Source organism: Cryptomeria japonica, chromosome 3, assembly GCF_030272615.1.
Source record: "Cryptomeria japonica chromosome 3, Sugi_1.0, whole genome shotgun sequence".
NCBI lineage: Eukaryota > Viridiplantae > Streptophyta > Pinopsida > Cupressales > Cupressaceae > Cryptomeria > Cryptomeria japonica.
This window is the reverse complement of record NC_081407.1, coordinates 186,204,487-186,209,350: the sequence shown is the minus strand read 5'-3', so window position 1 is coordinate 186,209,350 and position 4,864 is coordinate 186,204,487. Positions and strand designations below refer to the sequence as shown.

Genomic DNA, 4,864 nt, shown 5'->3' with positions numbered 1-4,864 from the left:
ATCTACAAAACCCACAATTCCATTTGCTCTTATTGTAGCTAAAAAACCATCAACAAAAAAACGAAAAAAAAAAAAAAAAAAAAAGGCATTACTTCTTAAAAAATCATTGTCTTTGATACCAAATATTAAAAGTTAAGATGAAACTACTAAAATATTAAATTCAATAATATATATGTAAATCTAAAAGGTAGATTTCTTTGATTATTATTAGAGATACTTATGTGATTAGCACATCCAATATATTTGTATGAATAAAAAACTGCAAGAAGTGAAACATACATGGAGAAACTCTTATGACAAGAAACTTCATATCAAAGAGATCCAATGCTTGCATTAACCATTCAAAGGAATTTACAAAAGTTTATCGTTGAATAGATAAACACTACTTTTGAGTACCTATCAACGTGACTGTGGGAGATCGTTGTTTATAAGAATGGTGGATTGTGAACTTGATATCTGAGCATGAACTCCAAGTGCTCCGTTCCAGTAATCGTTGTCCTCATCTAGCTGTAGTTCTTGCCATGCCCAAGGTGACTCCAGCTGAAAATTCGTGCATAATTCTGCCATGTTGGAGCTAGGGGAATCCAAAAGCAGGTCTGTCAAGTCCTGTATGTCATGGTTATGAACAGCATCATTACCGTGGATTAACTCATCAGAGTTAGAGGAGTCGTTATGGATGGGCTTCTTTCCTTCTGTTTGGCCCCTCACAACAGCCTTTGAGGAAGGATTACAGGATCCGGCAGCTGAATCCTCTTCTTTGTTAATATTTTCCTGATCCAAGTTGAAAGCAGAGCAAAAGGGTGAAAGTGGACTTAAGGTTAAGTGGGTACTTGTATCGGTCCGTCCTACGTATCCATGAGGATTCTCACTATTGTTATAGTTAATAACAGACTCCTTCCTGAAGGCTTTGCCTGCTTCTGAGTTCCAAAGCTTCAAGAAAAAATCAGTGGGTGCCTTGGAATTGGCATCTGCATTATGGTTTCCTATCAACTTATTCTTCGATGAGAGGATTGAATCTCTGGACAATCTAGCTTCCGCTTCAAGCCTTGCAATCTCCCACTGTGACGAATGCCTAAGGAGGGCTGTGGACTGAGATCCCTGTAACCCATTTGCGCTGGGTATTTCAGATATGGGTACATGGGTGGAAGGATCGAGTCCCATTCTCAACAGCTTTTTCTTCAAATGGGTATTCCAGAAATTCTTGATCTCATTATCAGTTCTTCGTGGCAGTTGGGAAGCTATCGTAGACCACCTGCAAAATGTGACCATATTAAAATTAGGATACCTATCTTGTTACACCAATAAGCAAATCTAATTATACCCTAAAAGAAAGTATTTACACTTTCGAATGTAGTACCACGTCAATAGTCAAACTTGCAGTAAACTTTTAGTATAGTCAGTATACATCATAACAATTAGTTGGTCAGTATACATCATATGAGGAAGCTAAATCCATGGTTTATCAGTCTTTTTAACTACCTGTTGCCTAGAACTGCATGCAGCTGAAGGATTGTTCTTTTTTCTGCTGGTTGAAATGGGCCTCGCTTAACATCAGGTTCAACTAAGTCCAACGCAGGCGGCAACTCTTTCCACACCGAAGAAGCCCTGTGCATAAATTCACAACATAAATACTTAGGTTCACATGAAACATAGTAGAATTTACCTAGGACAATCAAATCGTTAATTGAGACGGTCGTGGGAATTTAATGTGACAAATACTTCACACCTACATATATACCTAAGTTCACATGAAATATTTTTAAATTTTTAACCAATTGAGACAATGGTCGAAATTTAATATAGCAAACACCTAGACACCTGTCAAATCATTCGGTGTTTAATTAATAGTTCAAATTTTCTTTCCTGAAGTAAGTTTACACAGTCTACTCTCATTTCTTACGTACATAGAAACTTTCTGACAGAAAAGCAGCCAAATGTCTGTGTACTACACTTCTAAACAAAATGCCTCTCCTCAAACATGTAAGAGGATATACACACAAGCTCAAATGAAACACATGCTTTCAAGGTAGATATTCATTTGGGTAAGATCCCTTCTGAACTTGTTCCGTCTTTGTTTTCGATTATACAAGAGTGATTAATCATAAAAAAGGAAGGACAGAACAAAAGGAAGGACATAGAACAAGGAAAATTCTTAATAATATCAACTAAATACTTATTTTCTAGCTACTAAACATCCAAACACAGTCAAATAAAGTAGATGATCAAAATTAATTATAATTTACCATTTGGCTTTTATGATCCTAATACAGTGTACTCAGTTGAGAATAAACTCTGAAAACCCAATGTTGCAACACCCCAAGTTTAGATTAAACTCACAACATAAATAGTCTCTCCATATACCTTCAACATAATTACAATCGTTCCATATGCTCCTAATATATACACATAAGTTCAAATGCAATGTATTTTATCATATTTTGTACTCCATTCAATCAACGGTGCCACTAATTAAGTAGCACAGATCCGAATTCAACCTGCCAGCTTGACAATCAACAAGTCGCGGTGGAGAAGAAATTGTGAGGTTTCCTGAGGGGGCAACTAGGAAACTAATTGGGAGAATCCATTGATTTTGAGCAGATTGCCTGACTGAGACATTAAAAATTATCCTATTCTACATTAATCTAATATTAGATTCATTACATTATACAGCTATTCTTACAGTAAAAATGATTATAGATTTGAATATGATACAAACAAATCCTTATTTATAGAGCTCATATATAACTCTAGAGTATCTAATATGATAATCAAAATCTATGTCTATACTTTATTGCCCAAATGAATATCCATCTCAATATTCTTCCAAGGCAAATGATATCATATACGAGATGCATGTAATTCCTAGACAAGTCCATGTTTACAGACCTCTGATGAAATTGTGAAGATCCTTACATGATAAACAAAATCTGTGCATACAATTCGTTACCCAATAAGTATTTATCAGATGCATATGATTTTGTTGGCTTTTACTCGAAATGAAATCAAAGCAATATAATATATTGTATTACATACAGATCGGCTGCCCAGAGTCCCTTTTTTACGCCCATTGTATCACAGCAAGGAGCTCTACCCATTATTGTACTGTTTGATTCTTGAAGGCCTGAATAAGGCAGGGGTTACAACAAAGAAGATTGGTACTTCCACATATATTAACCACCAAAGCTTGACGTGAGGTTTTCAACTTCAACACGGTGGAGTGGGCGAGCAATATTATTATCTAGTACTAGTCCTTTTCATTGTGCAAACGACGTGGATACACAGTGTCCATTTTTCATTCAAAAGATTGAATGCAAAATCAGTAAATAGATCTCATCTTAGAATGTAGATGTGATCATTTCTAGACGTATTTGTATTCTTCCTTTTAATGATCGAAGGCCATCTTTTTCTGGTTACTATTTATATTAAATAGCATACCGAAGTTTTAAGTTTTAGCTAGTTCATTTAAATTCGTACTAATGAGTAATATTTATATTAAATAGCATACCTGAAGTTTTAACGTTTTAGCTGGTTCATTTAAATTCGTACTAATGAGTAAGTTTTAATTGGAGTCAAATTGCAGATGAGTTCATTGATTTAAGTTTTACTTGGAGTCAAATTACAGATGAGTTCCTAAATAAATCAATGTTTAGAGTGTGTTATTTAAACTTGTTAGTGGTAGATAAGAATAACAAAATCAAAATGTCATTACTATTAAAAATTTCTAAATAACATCCATTCTTCACCAAAAAAGATTGTCCAAATTAATTTTAGAGTTTCAAATCCCTCACAATACATTTCATTTTATTTTATTAGAAAAAGTGTAAAAATATGACTATATCAAGTAATATGCTAATGGCAATTATTGAATGACATATTTCGATATCTATATGATAGATTTGAATAATTTTATACCATATCAATTTTTCCATTGAATTTGTACATATAATTTTATTATTTGAGATTATATTACTTTTACCTAACTAAATATTATTATGGCATGTTGAGTTTGTGATATTTTCAAGAATAAGATAATAAGATGAAATGAAAATAAGCTCAAGTTGTGAAGTATGTAAACATCTAATGTTAGTTATGAATCAATAATAATGTATAAATAATTAATTAACAATTAGAATAAAACATATTTAATATTTATTATAATTAATTACTTCATTTTTAATCAAATGAAATTAGTCAAATAGAGTTGACTTGGAAAGTGCAAATTTTTTTCATTCATTCAACATAAACAATTTAGCCAAAAGTCTTTGATCATGAGAAAAATCACTACACAAAGTTTGAAATGTTTTCACATGAGTCAAAGGATCACCTTTTCCATTATAAAGCTCCAATTGAGGGATTTCCACATGCTTAGGAGGGACATCACATACAATGTCATTGGATATTGGGCTTGTTACATCAAATGTGGGCACATTAAAATTGGATTGGGTAATGGAAGCTAGTAGTTGTTGTAAGGATAAAACGTTTTGGCTAATTTATTGATGGTTGTAAGGATGAATTTGAAAATTGAAAATTATGATTAAAAGTTATAAAAATTTCTCAAAAATGATTGATTAACCAATTAATTAAGCAATTTGATTTGTGAATTTGAAAGATAAATGCATCAAGATCATAGCATACCATATCATAAAGATCAAATATGAAAATGAATTTAAAAAATTATGCAACCCACAAGTAAATTTTAGAATTATGATTTAGTTTTTTTGTAAATTCAACCACTAAATTTATGTAATTCAATTGAAAATGAGATCTAATTTAAATTTTAAATTGCATAAGTAATCAAATATGAAATAGTTAATCCAAATTAGACAACCCACAAGCTTAGTTGTAGAATGAAAAATTGGGGGTT

General features: G+C 32.3%; 1 pseudogene; it reads right to left on the bottom strand.

Moving 5' to 3' along the window:
* Nucleotides 1–399: 399 nt before the first annotated feature.
* Nucleotides 400–3,095, bottom strand: LOC131037336 (transcription factor MYB17-like; annotated as a pseudogene).
* Between the last annotated feature and the right edge of the window lie 1,769 nt (nucleotides 3,096–4,864).